The following is a 20376-nucleotide window of genomic DNA, read 5'->3' as shown; positions in this document are numbered from 1 at the left end:
CTAGCCCAACTCCTACTTACCTGCCAGGTGAGATACTATGATCATGTAGGTGCTTCTCCCAGGGCAAGGCTCACCCATTGCACTCTGGGTGTGCTGCCCCTGTGATTTCCCCAAATGTGGGAAACTTGACTGCATAATTTGTGTTTCCCCTGGTCGGCTCTCGTATAATTCAGATCTCTTTGTCTCAGGTCTCTCTCCAGCCTAGTTTGCTGTCTGTTTCCACTTCTCTTTTCTTGAGCCGCTCCCTTCTATGCCCTTGCGCACTATCCTGACTTCTCCCGTCTGCTTACTTTGTGCCTTCCAACACACAATGCAAACTACAGGTAGTGCTGCAGGGCCCACACCCTTTTACTTGCCTCACAGAGCAGCTCTGGAGCTGTTACAGTGCCCAGCTGCTGCAAGAAATCAGCTTGAATGCTTCAGGGGCTGGGACATTGCCAACATGAGCCCCACACCGAAGGAGGGTGGGGGTGTTTAATGCGAACTAAGGGTCACCCAAGCGCCGCAAAAGGCCGCCATGCCCTGCACGCCCCTTTTCTCTTTTCATATGCAGACGAGGGTTGAAGCCAACTTTGACCCACTGCTTGGATGGCATTACCATATGCAAATCAATCTGCTGCAGGCCTTCCCCCAGGAATGCTTGCACTAGTTGTTGCATTTGGTTTGTTGTTTGGGGGTGCTTCAGTATTAGGCAGCCTTCTGCCCTCCCATGTTCATCTGAAAATATGTGTTCTCCCTGCAGTTGTTGTCCCCAGATGAGAGTTCCCTTGTGCTGCCTCAGTTGAATCTCCTTTACTTGACAGAGATGTGCCTGAGCAGCGGCCCTCCCCAGCCCTATCCCAAATCATACTTATTTTGCATAGGAGATACCATGGTCATGAAGATTGTTCTCCCAGGGTGAGGTTCATTCATTGCATTCTGGGTATGGTGACCCCTGTGATTTCCCCAAATGTGGGAAACTCGACTGCATTATTTGTGGTAGTGGGGGACTGTGTTTGTGCTTTCCTCTGCTCAGCTCTGGTAAAAGTCAGATTTCTTTGTCTCAGATCTTCCTCTAGCCTTGTTCTTCTTTCGAGAGTTCCCTTGTGCTGCCTCAGTTGGATCTCCTTCACTTGACAGGGGGGTGCCCGAGCAGCGACCCTCCCCAGCTCTAGCCCAACTCCTACTTACCTGCCAGGTGAGATACTATGATCAGGAAGGTGCTTCTCCCAGGGCAAGGCTCACCCATTGCACTCTGGGTGTGCCGCTCCTGCGATTTCCCCAAATGTGGGAAACTTGACTGCATAATTTGTGTTTCCTCTGGTCGGCTCTCGTATAATTCAGATCTCTTTGTCTCAGGTCTTTCTCCAGCCTAGTTTGCTGTCTGTTTCCACTTCTCTTTTCTTGAGCCGCTCCCTTCTATGCCCTTGCGCACTATCCTGACTTCTCCCGTCTGCTTACTTTGTGCCTTTCAACGCACAATGCGAACTACAGGTAGTGCTGCAGGGCCCACACCCTTTTACTTGACTTACAGAGCAACTCTGGAGCTGTTACAGTGCCCAGCTGCTGCAAGAAATCAGCTTGAATGCTTCAGGGGCTGGGGCATAGCCAACATGAGCCCCACACCGAATGAGGGTGGAGGTGTTTAATGCGAACTAGGGGTCATCCAAGCGCCGCAAAAGGCCGCCATGCCCTGCACGCCCCTTTTCTCTTTTCATATGCAGATGAGGGTTGAAGCCAACTTTGACCCACTGCTTGGATGACATCACCATATGCAAATCCATCTGCTGCAGGCCTTCCCCCAGGAATGCTTGTACTAGTTGTTGCATTTGGTTTGTTGTTTGGGGGTGCTTCAGTATTAGGCAGCCTTCTGCCCTCCCATGTTCATCTGAAAATATGTGTTCTCCCTGCAGTTGTTGTCCCCAGATGAGAGTTCCCTTGTGCTGCCTCAGTTGAATCTCCTTTACTTGACAGAGATGTGCCTGAGCAGCGGCCCTCACCAGCCCTATCCCAAATCATACTTATTTTGCATAGGAGATACCATGGTCATGAAGATTGTTCTCCCAGGGTGAGGTTCATTCATTGCATTCTGGGAATGCTGACCCCTGTGATTTCCCCAAATGTGGGAAACTCGACTGCATTATTTGTGGTAGTGGGGGACTGTGTTTGTGCTTTCCTCTGGTCAGCTCTGGTAAAAGTCAGATTTCTTTGTCTCAGATCTTCCTCTAGCCTTGTTCCTCTTTCAAGAGTTCCCTTGTGCTGCCTCAGTTGGATCTCCTTCACTTGACAGGGGGGTGCCCGAGCAGCGACCCTCCCCAGCTCTAGCCCAACTCCTACTTACCTGCCAGGTGAGATTCTATGATCATGAAGGTGCTACTCCCAGGGCAAGGCTCACCCATTGCACTCTGGGTGTGCTGCTCCTGCAATTTCCCCAAATGTGGGACACTTGACTGCATAATTTGTGTTTCCCCTGGTCGGCTCTCGTATAATTCAGATCTCTTTGTCTCAGGTCTCTCTCCAGTATAGTTTGCTGTCTGTTTCCACTTCTCTTTTCTTGAGCCGCTCCCTTCTATGCCCTTGCGCACTATCCTGACTTCTCCCGTCTGCTTACTTTGTGCCTTCCAATGCACAATGCAAACTACAGGTAGTGCTGCAGGGCCCACACCCTTTTACTTGCCTTACAGAGCAGCTCTGGAGCTGTTACAGTGCCCAGCTGCTGCAAGAAATCAGCTTGAATGCTTCAGGGGCTGGGGCATAGCCAACATGAGCCCCACACCGAAGGAGGGTGGAGGTGTTTAATGCGAACTAGAGGTCATCCAAGCGCCGCAAAAGGCCGCCATGCCCTGCACGCCCCTTTTCTCTTTTTTGATATGCAGACGAGGGTTGAAGCCAACTTTGACCCACTGCTTGGATGGCATTACCATATGCAAATCAATCTGCTGCAGGCCTTCCCCCAGGAATGCTTGCACTAGTTGTTGCATTTGGTTTGTTGTTTGGGGGTGCTTCAGTATTAGGCAGCCTTCTGCCCTCCCATGTTCATCTGAAAATATGTGTTCTCCCTGCAGTTGTTGTCCCCAGATGAGAGTTCCCTTGTGCTGCCTCAGTTGAATCTCCTTTACTTGACAGAGATGTGCCTGAGCAGCGGCCCTCCCCAGCCCTATCCCAAATCATACTTATTTTGCATAGGAGATACCATGGTCATGAAGATTGTTCTCCCAGGGTGAGGTTCATTCATTGCATTCTGGGTATGCTGACCCCTGTGATTTCCCCAAATGTGGGAAACTCAACTGCATTATTTGTGGTAGTGGGGGACTGTGTTTGTGCTTTCATCTGGTCAGCTCTGGTAAAAGTCAGATTTCTTTGTCTCAGATCTTCCTCTAGCCTTGTTCTTCTTTCGAGAGTTCCCTTGTGCTGCCTCAGTTGGATCTCCTTCACTTGACAGGGGGGTGCACGAGCAGCGACCCTCCCCAGCTCTAGCCCAACTCCTATTTACCTGCCAGGTGAGATACTATGATCAGGAAGGTGCTTCTCCCAGGGCAAGGCTCACCCATTGCACTCTGGGTGTGCTGCTCCTGCGATTTCCCCAAATGTGGGACACTTGACGGCATAATTTGTGTTTCCTCTGGTCGGCTCTCATATAATTCAGATCTCTTTGTCTCAGGTCTTTCTCCAGCCTAGTTTGCTGTCTGTTTCCACTTCTCTTTTCTTGAGCCGCTCCCTTCTATGCCCTTGCGCACTATCCTGACCTCTCCCGTCTGCTTACTCTGTGCCTTCCAACGCACAATGCATACTACAGGTAGTGCTGCAGGGCCCACACCCTTTTACATGCTTTACAGAGCAGCTCTGGAGCTGTTACAGTGCCCAGCTGCTGCAAGAAATCATCTTGAATGCTTCAGTGGCTGGGGCATAGCCAACATGAGCCCCACACCGAAGGAGGGTGGAGATGTTTAATGCGAATTAGGGGTCATCCAAGCGCCACAAAAGGACGCCATGCCCTGCACATCCCTTTTTTCTTTTCATATGCAGACGAGGGTTGAAGCCAACTTTGACCCACTGCTTGGATGACATCACCATATGCAAAACCATCTGCTGCAGGCCTTCCCCCAGGAATGCTTGCACTAGTTGTTGCATTTGGTTTGTTGTTTGGGGGTGCTTCAGTATTAGGCAGCCTTCTGCCCTCCCATGTTCATCTGAAAATATGTGTTCTCCCTGCAGTTGTTGTCCCCAGATGAGAGTTCCCTTGTGCTGCCTCAGTTGAATCTCCTTTACTTGACAGAGATGTGCCTGAGCAGCGGCCCTCCCCAGCCCTATCCCAAATCATACTTATTTTGCATAGGAGATACCATGGTCATGAAGATTGTTCTCCCAGGGTGAGGTTCATTCATTGCATTCTGGGTATGCTGACCCCTGTGATTTCCCCAAATGTGGGAAACTCAACTGCATTATTTGTGGTAGTGGGGGACTGTGTTTGTGCTTTCTTCTGGTCAACTCTGGTAAAAATCAGATTTCTTTGTCTCAGATCTTCCTCTAGCCTTGTTCCTCTTTCGAGAGTTCCCTTGTGCTGCCTCAGTTGGATCTCCTTCACTTGACAGGGGGGTACCCGAGCAGCGACCCTTCGCAGCTCTAGCCCAACTCCTACTTACCTGCCAGGTGAGATACTATGATCATGTAGGTGCTTCTCCCAGGGCAAGGCTCACCCATTGCACTCTGGGTGTGCTGCCCCTGTGATTTCCCCAAATGTGGGAAACTTGACTGCATAATTTGTGTTTCCCCTGGTCGGCTCTCGTATAATTCAGATCTCTTTGTCTCAGGTCTCTCTCCAGCCTAGTTTGCTGTCTGTTTCCACTTCTCTTTTCTTGAGCCGCTCCCTTCTATGCCCTTGCGCACTATCCTGACTTCTCCCGTCTGCTTACTTTGTGCCTTCCAACACACAATGCAAACTACAGGTAGTGCTGCAGGGCCCACACCCTTTTACTTGCCTCACAGAGCAGCTCTGGAGCTGTTACAGTGCCCAGCTGCTGCAAGAAATCAGCTTGAATGCTTCAGGGGCTGGGACATTGCCAACATGAGCCCCACACCGAAGGAGGGTGGGGGTGTTTAATGCGAACTAAGGGTCACCCAAGCGCCGCAAAAGGCCGCCATGCCCTGCACGCCCCTTTTCTCTTTTCATATGCAGACGAGGGTTGAAGCCAACTTTGACCCACTGCTTGGATGGCATTACCATATGCAAATCAATCTGCTGCAGGCCTTCCCCCAGGAATGCTTGCACTAGTTGTTGCATTTGGTTTGTTGTTTGGGGGTGCTTCAGTATTAGGCAGCCTTCTGCCCTCCCATGTTCATCTGAAAATATGTGTTCTCCCTGCAGTTGTTGTCCCCAGATGAGAGTTCCCTTGTGCTGCCTCAGTTGAATCTCCTTTACTTGACAGAGATGTGCCTGAGCAGCGGCCCTCCCCAGCCCTATCCCAAATCATACTTATTTTGCATAGGAGATACCATGGTCATGAAGATTGTTCTCCCAGGGTGAGGTTCATTCATTGCATTCTGGGTATGCTGACCCCTGTGATTTCCCCAAATGTGGGAAACTCGACTGCATTATTTGTGGTAGTGGGGGACTGTGTTTGTGCTTTCCTCTGCTCAGCTCTGGTAAAAGTCAGATTTCTTTGTCTCAGATCTTCCTCTAGCCTTGTTCTTCTTTCGAGAGTTCCCTTGTGCTGCCTCAGTTGGATCTCCTTCACTTGACAGGGGGGTGCCCGAGCAGCGACCCTCCCCAGCTCTAGCCCAACTCCTACTTACCTGCCAGGTGAGATACTATGATCAGGAAGGTGCTTCTCCCAGGGCAAGGCTCACCCATTGCACTCTGGGTGTGCCGCTCCTGCGATTTCCCCAAATGTGGGAAACTTGACTGCATAATTTGTGTTTCCTCTGGTCGGCTCTCGTATAATTCAGATCTCTTTGTCTCAGGTCTTTCTCCAGCCTAGTTTGCTGTCTGTTTCCACTTCTCTTTTCTTGAGCCGCTCCCTTCTATGCCCTTGCGCACTATCCTGACCTCTCCCGTCTGCTTACTTTGTGCCTTCCAACGCACAATGCATACTACAGGTAGTGCTGCAGGGCCCACACCCTTTTACATGCTTTACAGAACAGCTCTGGAGCTGTTACAGTGCCCAGCTGCTGCAAGAAATCATCTTGAATGCTTCAGGGGCTGGGGCATAGCCAACATGAGCCCCACACCGAAGGAGGGTGGAGATGTTTAATGTGAATTAGGGGTCATCCAAGCGCCACAAAAGGACGCCATGCCCTGCACATCCCTTTTTTCTTTTCATATGCAGACGAGGGTTGAAGCCAACTTTGACCCACTGCTTGGATGACATCACCATATGCAAATCCATCTGCTGTAGGCCTTCCCCCAGGAATGCTTGTACTAGTTGTTGCATTTGGTTTGTTGTTTGGGGGTGCTTCAGTATTAGGCAGCCTTCTGCCCTCCCATGTTCATCTGAAAATATGTGTTCTCCCAGCAGTTGTTGTCCCCAGATGAGAGTTCCCTTGTGCTGCCTCAGTTGAATCTCCTTTACTTGACAGAGATGTGCCTGAGCAGCGGCCCTCCCCAGCTCTATCCCAAATCATACTTATTTTGCATAGGAGATACCATGGTCATGAAGATTGTTCTCCCAGGGTGAGGTTCATTCATTGCATTCTGGGTATGCTGACTCCTATGATTTCCCCAAATGTGGGAAACTCGACTGCATTATTTGTGGTAGTGGGGGACTGTGTTTGTGCTTTCCTCTGGTCAGCTCTGGTAAAAGTCAGATTTATTTGTCTCAGATCTTCCTCTAGCCTTGTTCTTCTTTCGAGAGTTCCCTTGTGCTGCCTCAGTTGGATCTCCTTCACTTGACAGGGGGGTGCCCTAGCATCAACCCTCCCCAGCTCAAGCCCAACTCCTACTTACCTGCCAAGTGAGATACTATGATCATGAAGGTGCTTCTCCCAGGGCAAGGCTCACCCATTGCACTCTGGGTGTGCTGCTCCTGCGATTTCCCCAAATGTGGGAAACTTGACTGCATAATTTGTGTTTCCCCTGGTCAGCTCTCGTATAATTCAGATCTGTTTGTCTCAGGTCTCTCTCCAGCCTAGTTTGCTGTCTGTTTCAACTTCTCTTTTCTTGAGCCGCTCCCTTCTATGCCCTTGCGCATTATCTTGACTTCTCCCATCTGCTTACTTTGTGCCTTCCAATGCACAATGCGAACTACAGGTAGTGCTGCAGGGCCCACACCCTTTTACTTGCCTTACAGAGCAGCTCTGGAGCTATTACAGTGCCCAGCTGCTGCAAGTAATCAGCTTGAATGCTTCATGGGCTGGGGCATAGCCAACATGAGCCCCACACCGAAGTAGGGTGGAGGTGTTTAATGCGAACTAGGGGTCATCCAAGCGCCGCAAAAGGCCGCCATGCCCTGCACGTCCCTTTTCTCTTTTCATATGCAGACGAGGGTTGAAGCCAACTTTGACCCACTGCTTGGATGACATCACCATATGCAAATCCATCTGCTGCAGGCCTTCCCCGAGGAATGCTTGTACTAGTTGTTGCATTTGGTTTGTTGTTTGGGGGTGCTTCAGTATTAGGCAGCCTTCTGCCCTCCCATGTTCATCTGAAAATATGTGTTCTCCCTGCAGTTGTTGTCCCCAGATGAGAGTTCCCTTGTGCTGCCTCAGTTGAATCTCCTTTACTTGACAGAGATGTGCCTGAGCAGCGGCCCTCACCAGCCCTATCCCAAATCATACTTATTTTGCATAGGAGATACCATGGTCATGAAGATTGTTCTCCCAGGGTGAGGTTCATTCATTGCATTCTGGGTATGCTGACCCCTGTGATTTCCCCAAATGTGGGAAACTCGACTGCATTATTTGTGGTAGTGGGGTACTGTGTTTGTGCTTTCCTCTGGTCAGCTCTGGTAAAAGTCAGATTTCTTTGTCTCAGATCTTCCTCTAGCCTTGTTCCTCTTTCAAGAGTTCCCTTGTGCTGCCTCAGTTGGATCTCCTTCACTTGACAGGGGGGTGCCCGAGCAGCGACCCTCCCCAGCTCTAGTCCAACTCCTACTTACCTGCCAGGTGAGATACTATGATCATGAAGGTGCTACTCCCAGGGCAAGGCTCACCCATTGCACTCTGGGTGTGCTGCTCCTGCAATTTCCCCAAATGTGGGACACTTGACTGCATAATTTGTGTTTCCCCTGGTCGGCTCTCGTATAATTCAGATCTCTTTGTCTCAGGTCTCTCTCCAGTATAGTTTGCTGTCTGTTTCCACTTCTCTTTTCTTGAGCCGCTCCCTTCTATGCCCTTGCGCACTATCCTGACTTCTCCCGTCTGCTTACTTTGTGCCTTCCAATGCACAATGCAAACTACAGGTAGTGCTGCAGGGCCCACACCCTTTTACTTGCCTTACAGAGCAGCTCTGGAGCTGTTACAGTGCCCAGCTGCTGCAAGAAATCAGCTTGAATGCTTCAGGGGCTGGGGCATAGCCAACATGAGCCCCACACCGAAGGAGGGTGGAGGTGTTTAATGCGAACTAGAGGTCATCCAAGCGCCGCAAAAGGCCGCCATGCCCTGCACGCCACTTTTCTCTTTTTTGATATGCAGACGAGGGTTGAAGCCAACTTTGACCCACTGCTTGGATGGCATTACCATATGCAAATCAATCTGCTGCAGGCCTTCCCCCAGGAATGCTTGCACTAGTTGTTGCATTTGGTTTGTTGTTTGGGGGTGCTTCAGTATTAGGCAGCCTTCTGCCCTCCCATGTTCATCTGAAAATATGTGTTCTCCCTGCAGTTGTTGTCCCCAGATGAGAGTTCCCTTGTGCTGCCTCAGTTGAATCTCCTTTACTTGACAGAGATGTGCCTGAGCAGCGGCCCTCCCCAGCCCTATCCCAAATCATACTTATTTTGCATAGGAGATACCATGGTCATGAAGATTGTTCTCCCAGGGTGAGGTTCATTCATTGCATTCTGGGTATGCTGACCCCTGTGATTTCCCCAAATGTGGGAAACTCAACTGCATTATTTGTGGTAGTGGGGGACTGTGTTTGTGCTTTCCTCTGGTCAGCTCTGGTAAAAGTCAGATTTCTTTGTCTCAGATCTTCCTCTAGCCTTGTTCTTCTTTCGAGAGTTCCCTTGTGCTGCCTCAGTTGGATCTCCTTCACTTGACAGGGGGGTGCACGAGCAGCGACCCTCCCCAGCTCTAGCCCAACTCCTATTTACCTGCCAGGTGAGATACTATGATCAGGAAGGTGCTTCTCCCAGGGCAAGGCTCACCCATTGCACTCTGGGTGTGCTGCTCCTGCGATTTCCCCAAATGTGGGACACTTGACGGCATAATTTGTGTTTCCTCTGGTCGGCTCTCATATAATTCAGATCTCTTTGTCTCAGGTCTTTCTCCAGCCTAGTTTGCTGTCTGTTTCCACTTCTCTTTTCTTGAGCCGCTCCCTTCTATGCCCTTGCGCACTATCCTGACCTCTCCCGTCTGCTTACTTTGTGCCTTCCAACGCACAATGCATACTACAGGTAGTGCTGCAGGGCCCACACCCTTTTACATGTTTTACAGAGCAGCTCTGGAGCTGTTACAGTGCCCAGCTGCTGCAAGAAATCATCTTGAATGCTTCAGGGGCTGGGGCATAGCCAACATGAGCCCCACACCGAAGGAGGGTGGAGATGTTTAATGCGAATTAGGGGTCATCCAAGCGCCACAAAAGGACGCCATGCCCTGCACATCCCTTTTTTCTTTTCATATGCAGACGAGGGTTGAAGCCAACTTTGACCCACTGCTTGGATGACATCACCATATGCAAAACCATCTGCTGCAGGCCTTCCCCCAGGAATGCTTGCACTAGTTGTTGCATTTGGTTTGTTGTTTGGGGGTGCTTCAGTATTAGGCAGCCTTCTGCCCTCCCATGTTCATCTGAAAATATGTGTTCTCCCTGCAGTTGTTGTCCCCAGATGAGAGTTCCCTTGTGCTGCCTCAGTTGAATCTCCTTTACTTGACAGAGATGTGCCTGAGCAGCGGCCCTCCCCAGCCCTATCCCAAATCATACTTATTTTGCATAGGAGATACCATGGTCATGAAGATTGTTCTCCCAGGGTGAGGTTCATTCATTGCATTCTGGGTATGCTGACCCCTGTGATTTCCCCAAATGTGGGAAACTCAACTGCATTATTTGTGGTAGTGGGGGACTGTGTTTGTGCTTTCTTCTGGTCAACTCTGGTAAAAATCAGATTTCTTTGTCTCAGATCTTCCTCTAGCCTTGTTCCTCTTTCGAGAGTTCCCTTGTGCTGCCTCAGTTGGATCTCCTTCACTTGACAGGGGGGTACCCGAGCAGCGACCCTTCGCAGCTCTAGCCCAACTCCTACTTACCTGCCAGGTGAGATACTATGATCATGTAGGTGCTTCTCCCAGGGCAAGGCTCACCCATTGCACTCTGGGTGTGCTGCCCCTGTGATTTCCCCAAATGTGGGAAACTTGACTGCATAATTTGTGTTTCCCCTGGTCGGCTCTCGTATAATTCAGATCTCTTTGTCTCAGGTCTCTCTCCAGCCTAGTTTGCTGTCTGTTTCCACTTCTCTTTTCTTGAGCCGCTCCCTTCTATGCCCTTGCGCACTATCCTGACTTCTCCCGTCTGCTTACTTTGTGCCTTCCAACACACAATGCAAACTACAGGTAGTGCTGCAGGGCCCACACCCTTTTACTTGCCTCACAGAGCAGCTCTGGAGCTGTTACAGTGCCCAGCTGCTGCAAGAAATCAGCTTGAATGCTTCAGGGGCTGGGGCATTGCCAACATGAGCCCCACACCGAAGGAGGGTGGGGGTGTTTAATGCGAACTAAGGGTCACCCAAGCGCCGCAAAAGGCCGCCATGCCCTGCACGCCCCTTTTCTCTTTTCATATGCAGACGAGGGTTGAAGCCAACTTTGACCCACTGCTTGGATGGCATTACCATATGCAAATCAATCTGCTGCAGGCCTTCCCCCAGGAATGCTTGCACTAGTTGTTGCATTTGGTTTGTTGTTTGGGGGTGCTTCAGTATTAGGCAGCCTTTTGCCCTCCCATGTTCATCTGAAAATATGTGTTCTCCCTGCAGTTGTTGTCCCCAGATGAGAGTTCCCTTGTGCTGCCTCAGTTGAATCTCCTTTACTTGACAGAGATGTGCCTGAGCAGCGGCCCTCCCCAGCCCTATCCCAAATCATACTTATTTTGCATAGGAGATACCATGGTCATGAAGATTGTTCTCCCAGGGTGAGGTTCATTCATTGCATTCTGGGTATGCTGACCCCTGTGATTTCCCCAAATGTGGGAAACTCGACTGCATTATTTGTGGTAGTGGGGGACTGTGTTTGTGCTTTCCTCTGCTCAGCTCTGGTAAAAGTCAGATTTCTTTGTCTCAGATCTTCCTCTAGCCTTGTTCTTCTTTCGAGAGTTCCCTTGTGCTGCCTCAGTTGGATCTCCTTCACTTGACAGGGGGGTGCCCGAGCAGCGACCCTTCCCAGCTCTAGCCCAACTCCTATTTACCTGCCAGGTGAGATACTATGATCAGGAAGGTGCTTCTCCCAGGGCAAGGCTCACCCATTGCACTCTGGGTGTGCCGCTCCTGCGATTTCCCCAAATGTGGGAAACTTGACTGCATAATTTGTGTTTCCTCTGGTCGGCTCTCGTATAATTCAGATCTCTTTGTCTCAGGTCTTTCTCCAGCCTAGTTTGCTGTCTGTTTCCACTTCTCTTTTCTTGAGCCGCTCCCTTCTATGCCCTTGCGCACTATCCTGACCTCTCCCGTCTGCTTACTTTGTGCCTTCCAACGCACAATGCATACTACAGGTAGTGCTGCAGGGCCCACACCCTTTTACATGCTTTACAGAACAGCTCTGGAGCTGTTACAGTGCCCAGCTGCTGCAAGAAATCATCTTGAATGCTTCAGGGGCTGGGGCATAGCCAACATGAGCCCCACACCGAAGGAGGGTGGAGATGTTTAATGTGAATTAGGGGTCATCCAAGCGCCACAAAAGGACGCCATGCCCTGCACATCCCTTTTTTCTTTTCATATGCAGACGAGGGTTGAAGCCAACTTTGACCCACTGCTTGGATGACATCACCATATGCAAATCCATCTGCTGTAGGCCTTCCCCCAGGAATGCTTGTACTAGTTGTTGCATTTGGTTTGTTGTTTGGGGGTGCTTCAGTATTAGGCAGCCTTCTGCCCTCCCATGTTCATCTGAAAATATGTGTTCTCCCAGCAGTTGTTGTCCCCAGATGAGAGTTCCCTTGTGCTGCCTCAGTTGAATCTCCTTTACTTGACAGAGATGTGCCTGAGCAGCGGCCCTCCCCAGCTCTATCCCAAATCATACTTATTTTGCATAGGAGATACCATGGTCATGAAGATTGTTCTCCCAGGGTGAGGTTCATTCATTGCATTCTGGGTATGCTGACTCCTATGATTTCCCCAAATGTGGAAAACTCGACTGCATTATTTGTGGTAGTGGGGGACTGTGTTTGTGCTTTCCTCTGGTCAGCTCTGGTAAAAGTCAGATTTATTTGTCTCAGATCTTCCTCTAGCCTTGTTCTTCTTTCGAGAGTTCCCTTGTGCTGCCTCAGTTGGATCTCCTTCACTTGACAGGGGGGTGCCCTAGCATCAACCCTCCCCAGCTCAAGCCCAACTCCTACTTACCTGCCAAGTGAGATACTATGATCATGAAGGTGCTTCTCCCAGGGCAAGGCTCACCCATTGCACTCTGGGTGTGCTGCTCCTGCGATTTCCCCAAATGTGGGAAACTTGACTGCATAATTTGTGTTTCCCCTGGTCAGCTCTCGTATAATTCAGATCTGTTTGTCTCAGGTCTCTCTCCAGCCTAGTTTGCTGTCTGTTTAAACTTCTCTTTTCTTGAGCCGCTCCCTTCTATGCCCTTGCGCATTATCTTGACTTCTCCCATCTGCTTACTTTGTGCCTTCCAATGCACAATGCGAACTACAGGTAGTGCTGCAGGGCCCACACCCTTTTACTTGCCTTACAGAGCAGCTCTGGAGCTATTACAGTGCCCAGCTGCTGCAAGTAATCAGCTTGAATGCTTCATGGGCTGGGGCATAGCCAACATGAGCCCCACACCGAAGTAGGGTGGAGGTGTTTAATGCGAACTAGGGGTCATCCAAGCGCCGCAAAAGGCCGCCATGCCCTGCACGCCCCTTTTCTCTTTTCATATGCAGACGAGGGTTGAAGCCAACTTTGACCCACTGCTTGGATGACATCACCATATGCAAATCCATCTGCTGCAGGCCTTCCCCCAGGAATGCTTGTACTAGTTGTTGCATTTGGTTTGTTGTTTGGGGGTGCTTCAGTATTAGGCAGCCTTCTGCCCTCCCATGTTCATCTGAAAATATGTGTTCTCCCTGCAGTTGTTGTCCCCAGATGAGAGTTCCCTTGTGCTGCCTCAGTTGAATCTCCTTTACTTGACAGAGATGTGCCTGAGCAGCGGCCCTCCCCAGCCCTATCCCAAATCATACTTATTTTGCATAGGAGATACCATGGTCATGAAGATTGTTCTCCCAGGGTGAGGTTCATTCATTGCATTCTGGGTATGCTGACCCCTGTGATTTCCCCAAATGTGGGAAACTCGACTGCATTATTTGTGGTAGTGGGGGACTGTGTTTGTGCTTTCCTCTGGTCAGCTCTGGTAAAAGCCAGATTTCTGTGTCTCAGATCTTCCTCTAGCCTTGTTCTTCTTTCGAGAGTTCTCTTGTGCTGCCTCAGTTGGATCTCCTTCACTTGACAGGGGGGTGCCCGAGCAGCGACCCTCCTCAGCTCTTGCCCAACTCCTACTTACCTGCCAGGTGAGATACTATGATCATGAAGGTGCTTCTCCCAGGACAAGGCTCACCCATTGCACTCTGTGTGTGCTGCTCCAGCGATTTCCCCAAATGTGGGAAACTCGACTGCATAATTTGTGTTTCCCCTGGTCGGCTCTCGTATAATTCAGATCTCTTTGTCTCAGGTCTCTCTCCAGCCTAGTTTGCTGTCTGTTTCCACTTCTCTTTTCTTGAGCCGCTCCTTTCTATGCCCTTGCGCACTATCCTGACTTCTCCCGTCTGCTTACTTTGTGCCTTCCAACGCACAATGCGAACTACAGGTAGTGCTGCAAGGCCCACACCCTTTTAGTTGCCTTACAGAGCAGCTCTGGAGCTGTTACAGTGCCCAGCTGCTGCAAGAAATCAGCTTGAATGTTCTTCGTTGATTGATGGAAGAAACATCTTACAAAAACTCTCCAGATTATTGACTTTTTAAAGTTTTTCTAGGAAACGTTCTAGATGAATGCTTATTAGCCTTTGTCAGTATGAACTTTTTGCAAAGTGTCTCTGTGGCGCAATCGGTTAGTGTGTTTGGCTATTAACCAAAAGGTTGGTGGTTCAATCCCACCCAGGGATGTAATTGACCTTGTGATCAGATTTTGGTGATATTTAAGTAGACAAGTCAAAATTTCAAACCCCCGGTTATGGTGTGGGTACCTGGCCTTCCCTGATGTAATCAGAGTTAGATTTGATTCAGTGATTTTATAAAAACAGCTAGGAAGCACAATTTAGCAGTAGGTTGCAGAGAAAAAAAATATGCTGGCTGAAAAATCCAATTGAGTGATTTAACAGCTCTTCATTTTCTGGCTTTATTTTTATGCTAACAAATTTGTTCTCTGAAAAGTGTCCACAAAGCCAAGTCTCTGATTAACACCTTTGTAAGGATGGTTTTTCACCTATTACTAAATTAAACTTGCTTCATTGGAAAGGCAGCAAGATGCATCCTCATTTCAATGTCTACTGAAATTATACAGGTTGACACCAGGAAACATTAACGCCACTGCATCCTTGCTGCTTTCTCATGTGGAAGTCTGTTTAATGTGAAAACAAGGTGATATCTAATTAGCACACAGGTAAGGAATTAAGAAAATCTTTATTTAAGGGTGAAGATGTTTCTCACAAAATCGTTGCCCCAATGCATCATTGAAATTCAAGCTGGAAAGATGATTTTAATATATCACTTGTACATTTTGTATTGCTCTTCTGGTGACAATGTAGTTTGTTTTTGTCAATTACCATTTTAATAATAGGGTAAAGAAAATTAAGTGGATTTTTGAAAGAAAACAATACTGTCAATATACTATTAAAACAAATTAAAATGGTAAAAGTTATTGTACTTTAAGTAAAAATAAAAGAGCAAAAATATCAATCCCAGTTTTGGATTACTTTAATTAACAAAAAAAAATGCATATAGCAAAGGATAGTTTCAATCTGCCTACCTCTGGGTTATGGGCCCAGCATGCTTCCATTGCAGTACTCTGCTGCACATGTAAGTGCAAGAGATCCTGAAGCACTCACTCATCATGGGAAAGTACCAATGTGTTTCTTCGTTGGTTGATGGAAGAAACATCTTACAAAAACTCTCCAGATTATTGACTTTTTAAAGTTTTTCTAGGAAACGTTCTAGATTAATGCTTATTAGCCTTTGTCAGTATGTACTTTTGCAAAGTGTCTCTGTGGTGCAATTGGTTAGTGTGTAAGGCTGTTAACCAAAAGGTTGGTGGTTCAATCCCACCCAGGAATGTAATTGACCTTGTGATCAGATTTTGGTGATATTTAAGTAGACAAGTCAAAATTTCAAACCCCCTCTTATTGTGTAGGGTACCTTGCCTTCTCTGATGTAATCAGAGTTAGATTTGATTCAGTGATTTTATAAAAAACAGCTAGGAAGCACAATTTAGCAGTGGGTTGCAGATAAAAAAAATATGCTGGCAAAAAAATACAATTGAGTGATTAAACAGCTCTTCATTTTCTGGTTTATTTTTATGCTAACAAATTTGTTCTCTGAAAAGTGTCCACAAAGCCAAGTCTCTGATTAACACCTTTGTAGGGATGGTTTTTCACCTATTACTAAATTAAACTTGCTTCATTGGAAAGGCAGCAAGATGCATCCTCATTTCAATGTCTACTGAAATAATACAGGTTGACACCAGGAAACATTAACGCCACTGCATCCTTGCTGCTTTCTCATGTGGAAGTCTGTTTAATGTGAAAACAAGGTGATATCTAATTAGCACACAGGTAAGGAATTAAGAAAATCTTTATTTAAGGGTGAAGATGTTTCTCACAAAATCGTTGCCCCAATGCATCATTGAAATTCAAGCTGGAAAGATGATTTTAATATATCACTTGTACATTTTGTATTGCTCTTCTGGTGACAATGTAGTTTGTTTTTGTCAATTACCATTTTAATAATAGGGTAAAGAAAATAAAGTGGATTTTTGAAAGAAAACAATACTGTCAATATACTATTAAAACAAATTAAAATGGTAAAAGTTATTGTACTTTAAGTAAAAATAAAAAAGCAAAAATATCAATCCCAGTTTTGGATTAGTTTAATTAACAAAAAAAATGCATATAGCAAAGGATAGTTTCAATCTGCCTATCTCTGGGTTATGGGCCCAGCATGCTTCCATTGCAGTACTCTGCTGCACATGTAAGTGCAAGAGATCCTGAAGCACTTACTCATCATGGGAAAGTACCAATGTGTTTCTTCATTGGTTGATGGAAGAAACATCTTACAAAAACTCTCCAGATTATTGACTTTTTAAAGTTTTTCTAGGAAACGTTCTTGATGAATGCTTATTAGCCTTTGTCAGTATGTACTTTTTCTCTGTGGTGCAATTGGTTAGTGTGTAAGGCTATTAACCAAAAGGTTGGTGGTTCAATCCCACCCAGGAACGTAATTGACCTTGTGATCAGATTTTGGTGATATTTAAGTAGACAAGTCAAAATTTCAAACCCCCTCTTATTGTGTAGGGTACCTGGCCTTCTCTGATGTAATCAGAGTTAGATTTGATTCAGTGATTTTATAAAAAACAGCTAGGAAGCACAATTTAGCAGTAGGTTGCAGAGAAAAAAAATATGCTGGCAAAAAAAAATCCAATTGAGTGATTAAACAGCTCTTCATTTTCTGGCTTTATTTTTATGCTAACAAATTTGTTCTCTGAAAAGTGTCCACAAAGCCAAGTCTCTGATTAACACCTGTGTAGGGATGGTTTTTCACCTATTACTAAATTAAACTTGCTTCATTGGAAAGGCAGCAAGATGCATCCTCATTTCAATGTCTACTGAAATAATACAAGTTGACACCAGGAAACATTAACGCCACTGCATCCTTGCTGCTTTCTCATGTGGAAGTCTGTTTAATGCGAAAACAAGGTGATATCTAATTAGCACACAGGTAAGGAATTAAGAAAATCTTTATTTAAGGGTGAAGATGTTTCTCACAAAATCGTTGCCCCAATGCATCATTGAAATTCAAGCTGGAAAGATGATTTTAATATATCACTTGTACATTTTGTATTGCTCTTCTGGTGACAATGTAGTTTGTTTTTGTCAATTACCATTTTAATAATAGGGTAAAGAAAATTAAGTGGATTTTTGAAAGAAAACAATACTGTCAATATACTATTAAAACAAATTAAAATGGTAAAAGTTATTGTACTTTAAGTAAAAATAAAAGAGCCAAAATATCAATCCCAGTTTTGGATTACTTTAATAAAAAAAAAAAAGCATACAGCAGAGGATAGTTTCAATCTGCCTACCTCTGGGTTATGAGCCCAGCATGCTTCCATTGCTGTACTCTGCTGCACATGTAAGTGCAAGAGATCCTGAAGCACTCACTCATCATGGGAAAGTACCAATGTGTTTCTTCGTTGGTTGATGGTAGAAACATCTTACAAAAACTCTCCAGATTATTGACTTTTTAAAGTTTTTCTAGGAAACGTTTTAGATGAATGCTTATTAGCCTTTGTCAGTATGCTCTTTCGCAAAGTGTCTCTGTGGCGCAATCAGTTAGTGTGTACGGCTATTAACTAAAAGGTTGGTGGTTCAATCCCACCCAGGGATGTAATTGATCTTGTTATCAGATTTTGGTGATCTTTAAGTAGACAAGTCAAAATTTCAAACCCCCTCTTATGGTGTAGGGTACCTGGCCTTCTCTGATGTAATCAGAGTTAGATTTGATTCATTGATTTTATAAAAACAGCTAGGAAGCACAATTTAGCAGTGGTTTGCAGAGAAAAAAAATATGCTGGCAGAAAAATCCAATTGAGTGATTAAACAGCTCTTCATTTTCTGGCTTTATTTTTATGCTAACAAATTTGTTCTCTGAAAAGTGTCCACAAAGCAAAGTCTCTGATTAACACCTTTGTAAGGATGGTTTTTCACCTATTACTAAATTAAACTTGCTTCATTGGAAAGGCAGCAAGATGCATCCTCATTTCAATGTCTACTGAAATAATACAAGTTGACACCAGGAAACATTAACGCCACTGCATCCTTGCTGCTTTCTCATGTGGAAGTCTGTTTAATGCGAAAACAAGGTGATATCTAATTATCACACAGGTAAGGAATTAAGAAAATCTTTATTTAAGGGTGAAGATGTTTCTCACAAAATCGTTGCCCCAATGCATCATTGAAATTCAAGCTGGAAAGATGATTTTAATATATCACTTGTACATTTTGTATTGCTCTTCTGGTGACAATGTAGTTTGTTTTTGTCAATTACCATTTTAATAATAGGGTAAAGAAAATTAAGTGGATTTTTGAAAGAAAACAATACTGTCAATATACTATTAAAACAAATTAAAATGGTAAAAGTTATTGTACTTTAAGTAAAAATAAAAGAGCCAAAATATCAATCCCAGTTTTGGATTACTTTAACAAAAAAAAAGCATATAGCAAAGGATAGTTTCAATCTGCCTACCTCTGGGTTATGGGCCCAGCATGCTTCCATTGCTGTACTCTGCTGCACATGTAAGTGCAAGAGATCCTGAAGCACTCACTCATCATGGGAAAGTACCAATGTGTTTCTTCGTTGGTTGATGGAAGAAACATCTTACAAAAACTCTCCAGATTATTGACTTTTTAAAGTTTTTCTAGGAAACGTTCTAGATGAATGCTTATTAGCCTTTGTCAGTATTTACTTCTGCAAAGTGTCTCTGTGGCGCAATCAGTTAGTGTGTACAGCTACTAACCAAAAGGTTGGTGGTTCAATCACACCCAGGGACGTAATTGACCTTGTGATCAGATTTTGGTGATCTTTAAGTAGACAAGTCAAAATTTCAAACCCCCTGTTATGGTGTAGGGTACCTGGCCTTCTCTGATGTAATCAGAGTTAGATTTGATTCAGTGATTTTATAAAAACAGCTAGGAAGCACAATTTAGCAGTGGGTTGCAGAGAAAAAGAAATATGCTGGCAAAAAAATCCAATTGAGTGATTAAACAGCTCTTCATTTTCTGGCTTTATTTTTATGCTAACAAATTTGTTCTCTGAAAAGTGTCCACAAAGCCAAGTCTCTGATTAACACCTTTGTAGGGATGGTTTTTCACCTATTACTAAATTAAACTTGCTTCATTGGAAAGGCAGCAAGATGCATCCTCATTTCAATGTCTACTGAAATAATACAGGTTGACACCAGGAAACATTAACGCCACTGCATCCTTGCTGCTTTCTCATGTGGAAGTCTGTTTAATGTGAAAACAAGGTGATATCTAATTAGCACACAGGTAAGGAATTAAGAAAATCTTTAAGGGTGAAGATGTTTCTCACAAAATCGTTGCCCCAATGCATCATTGAAATTCAAGCTGGAAAGATGATTTTAATATATCACTTGTACATTTTGTATTGCTCTTCTGGTGACAATGTAGTTTGTTTTTGTCAATTACCATTTTAATAATAGGGTAAAGAAAATTAAGTGGATTTTTGAAAGAAAACAATACTGTCAATATACTATTAAAACAAATTAAAATGGTAAAAGTTATTGTACTTTAAGTAAAAATAAAAGAGCAAAAATATCAATCCCAGTTTTGGATTACTTTAATTAACAAAAAAAAATGCATATAGCAAAGGATAGTTTCAATCTGCCTACCTCTGGGTTATGGGCCCAGCATGCTTCCATTGCAGTACTCTGCTGCACATGTAAGTGCAAGAGATCCTGAAGCACTCACTCATAATGGGAAAGTACCAATGTGTTTCTTCGTTGGTTGATGGAAGAAACATCTTACAAAAACTCTCCAGATTATTGACTTTTTAAAGTTTTTCTAGGAAACGTTCTAGATGAATGCTTATTAGCCTTTGTCAGTATGTACTTTTGCAAAGTGTCTCTGTGGTGCAATTGGTTAGTGTGTAAGACTATTAACCAAAAGGTTGGTGGTTCAATCCCACCCAGGAATGTAATTGACCTTGTGATCAGATTTTGGTGATATTTAAGTAGACAAGTCAAAATTTCAAACCCCCTCTTATTGTGTAGGGTACCTGGCCTTCTCTGATGTAATCAGAGTTAGATTTGATTCAGTGATTTTAT

General features: G+C 45.5%; 26 non-coding genes across 26 annotated transcripts; all 26 read left to right on the top strand.

Moving 5' to 3' along the window:
• The first annotated feature begins 12 nt into the window (after positions 1-12).
• Positions 13-175, top strand: LOC135020999 (U1 spliceosomal RNA). The gene has a single exon (XR_010218332.1). It is a non-coding gene; the product is annotated as a U1 spliceosomal RNA (small nuclear RNA).
• Positions 176-846: 671 nt separating this feature from the next.
• On the top strand, positions 847-1010 carry LOC135020971 (U1 spliceosomal RNA). Its single transcript, XR_010218304.1, has one exon. It is a non-coding gene; the product is annotated as a U1 spliceosomal RNA (small nuclear RNA).
• Positions 1011-1162: 152 nt separating this feature from the next.
• LOC135020979 (U1 spliceosomal RNA) lies at positions 1163-1325 on the top strand. The gene has a single exon (XR_010218312.1). It is a non-coding gene; the product is annotated as a U1 spliceosomal RNA (small nuclear RNA).
• A 671-nt stretch (positions 1326-1996) lies between these two features.
• On the top strand, positions 1997-2160 carry LOC135020959 (U1 spliceosomal RNA). Its single transcript, XR_010218292.1, has one exon. It is a non-coding gene; the product is annotated as a U1 spliceosomal RNA (small nuclear RNA).
• Positions 2161-2312: 152 nt separating this feature from the next.
• LOC135021002 (U1 spliceosomal RNA) lies at positions 2313-2475 on the top strand. Its single transcript, XR_010218334.1, has one exon. It is a non-coding gene; the product is annotated as a U1 spliceosomal RNA (small nuclear RNA).
• A 673-nt stretch (positions 2476-3148) lies between these two features.
• On the top strand, positions 3149-3312 carry LOC135020969 (U1 spliceosomal RNA). The gene has a single exon (XR_010218302.1). It is a non-coding gene; the product is annotated as a U1 spliceosomal RNA (small nuclear RNA).
• Positions 3313-3464: 152 nt separating this feature from the next.
• On the top strand, positions 3465-3627 carry LOC135021010 (U1 spliceosomal RNA). Its single transcript, XR_010218340.1, has one exon. It is a non-coding gene; the product is annotated as a U1 spliceosomal RNA (small nuclear RNA).
• A 671-nt stretch (positions 3628-4298) lies between these two features.
• Positions 4299-4462, top strand: LOC135021028 (U1 spliceosomal RNA). Its single transcript, XR_010218357.1, has one exon. It is a non-coding gene; the product is annotated as a U1 spliceosomal RNA (small nuclear RNA).
• A 152-nt stretch (positions 4463-4614) lies between these two features.
• LOC135020998 (U1 spliceosomal RNA) lies at positions 4615-4777 on the top strand. The gene has a single exon (XR_010218331.1). It is a non-coding gene; the product is annotated as a U1 spliceosomal RNA (small nuclear RNA).
• A 671-nt stretch (positions 4778-5448) lies between these two features.
• LOC135021023 (U1 spliceosomal RNA) lies at positions 5449-5612 on the top strand. The gene has a single exon (XR_010218352.1). It is a non-coding gene; the product is annotated as a U1 spliceosomal RNA (small nuclear RNA).
• A 152-nt stretch (positions 5613-5764) lies between these two features.
• Positions 5765-5927, top strand: LOC135020978 (U1 spliceosomal RNA). The gene has a single exon (XR_010218311.1). It is a non-coding gene; the product is annotated as a U1 spliceosomal RNA (small nuclear RNA).
• Positions 5928-6598: 671 nt separating this feature from the next.
• On the top strand, positions 6599-6762 carry LOC135020968 (U1 spliceosomal RNA). Its single transcript, XR_010218301.1, has one exon. It is a non-coding gene; the product is annotated as a U1 spliceosomal RNA (small nuclear RNA).
• Positions 6763-6914: 152 nt separating this feature from the next.
• LOC135020992 (U1 spliceosomal RNA) lies at positions 6915-7077 on the top strand. Its single transcript, XR_010218325.1, has one exon. It is a non-coding gene; the product is annotated as a U1 spliceosomal RNA (small nuclear RNA).
• Positions 7078-7748: 671 nt separating this feature from the next.
• LOC135020962 (U1 spliceosomal RNA) lies at positions 7749-7912 on the top strand. The gene has a single exon (XR_010218295.1). It is a non-coding gene; the product is annotated as a U1 spliceosomal RNA (small nuclear RNA).
• A 152-nt stretch (positions 7913-8064) lies between these two features.
• Positions 8065-8227, top strand: LOC135020986 (U1 spliceosomal RNA). The gene has a single exon (XR_010218319.1). It is a non-coding gene; the product is annotated as a U1 spliceosomal RNA (small nuclear RNA).
• A 673-nt stretch (positions 8228-8900) lies between these two features.
• On the top strand, positions 8901-9064 carry LOC135021016 (U1 spliceosomal RNA). The gene has a single exon (XR_010218345.1). It is a non-coding gene; the product is annotated as a U1 spliceosomal RNA (small nuclear RNA).
• Positions 9065-9216: 152 nt separating this feature from the next.
• On the top strand, positions 9217-9379 carry LOC135021009 (U1 spliceosomal RNA). Its single transcript, XR_010218339.1, has one exon. It is a non-coding gene; the product is annotated as a U1 spliceosomal RNA (small nuclear RNA).
• A 671-nt stretch (positions 9380-10050) lies between these two features.
• LOC135021027 (U1 spliceosomal RNA) lies at positions 10051-10214 on the top strand. Its single transcript, XR_010218356.1, has one exon. It is a non-coding gene; the product is annotated as a U1 spliceosomal RNA (small nuclear RNA).
• Positions 10215-10366: 152 nt separating this feature from the next.
• LOC135020997 (U1 spliceosomal RNA) lies at positions 10367-10529 on the top strand. Its single transcript, XR_010218330.1, has one exon. It is a non-coding gene; the product is annotated as a U1 spliceosomal RNA (small nuclear RNA).
• Positions 10530-11200: 671 nt separating this feature from the next.
• LOC135021022 (U1 spliceosomal RNA) lies at positions 11201-11364 on the top strand. Its single transcript, XR_010218351.1, has one exon. It is a non-coding gene; the product is annotated as a U1 spliceosomal RNA (small nuclear RNA).
• A 152-nt stretch (positions 11365-11516) lies between these two features.
• On the top strand, positions 11517-11679 carry LOC135020981 (U1 spliceosomal RNA). The gene has a single exon (XR_010218314.1). It is a non-coding gene; the product is annotated as a U1 spliceosomal RNA (small nuclear RNA).
• A 671-nt stretch (positions 11680-12350) lies between these two features.
• Positions 12351-12514, top strand: LOC135020964 (U1 spliceosomal RNA). The gene has a single exon (XR_010218297.1). It is a non-coding gene; the product is annotated as a U1 spliceosomal RNA (small nuclear RNA).
• Positions 12515-12666: 152 nt separating this feature from the next.
• On the top strand, positions 12667-12829 carry LOC135020991 (U1 spliceosomal RNA). The gene has a single exon (XR_010218324.1). It is a non-coding gene; the product is annotated as a U1 spliceosomal RNA (small nuclear RNA).
• A 671-nt stretch (positions 12830-13500) lies between these two features.
• On the top strand, positions 13501-13664 carry LOC135021021 (U1 spliceosomal RNA). The gene has a single exon (XR_010218350.1). It is a non-coding gene; the product is annotated as a U1 spliceosomal RNA (small nuclear RNA).
• A 152-nt stretch (positions 13665-13816) lies between these two features.
• Positions 13817-13979, top strand: LOC135020987 (U1 spliceosomal RNA). Its single transcript, XR_010218320.1, has one exon. It is a non-coding gene; the product is annotated as a U1 spliceosomal RNA (small nuclear RNA).
• A 370-nt stretch (positions 13980-14349) lies between these two features.
• TRNAN-AUU (transfer RNA asparagine (anticodon AUU)) lies at positions 14350-14423 on the top strand. Its single transcript has one exon. It is a non-coding gene; the product is annotated as a tRNA-Asn (tRNA).
• The last annotated feature ends 5953 nt before the right edge of the window (positions 14424-20376 follow it).

This window comes from Pseudophryne corroboree, unplaced genomic scaffold, assembly GCF_028390025.1.
Source record: "Pseudophryne corroboree isolate aPseCor3 unplaced genomic scaffold, aPseCor3.hap2 scaffold_364, whole genome shotgun sequence".
Taxonomy (NCBI): domain Eukaryota; kingdom Metazoa; phylum Chordata; class Amphibia; order Anura; family Myobatrachidae; genus Pseudophryne; species Pseudophryne corroboree.
This window is presented reverse-complemented; position numbering and strand designations above follow the sequence as displayed.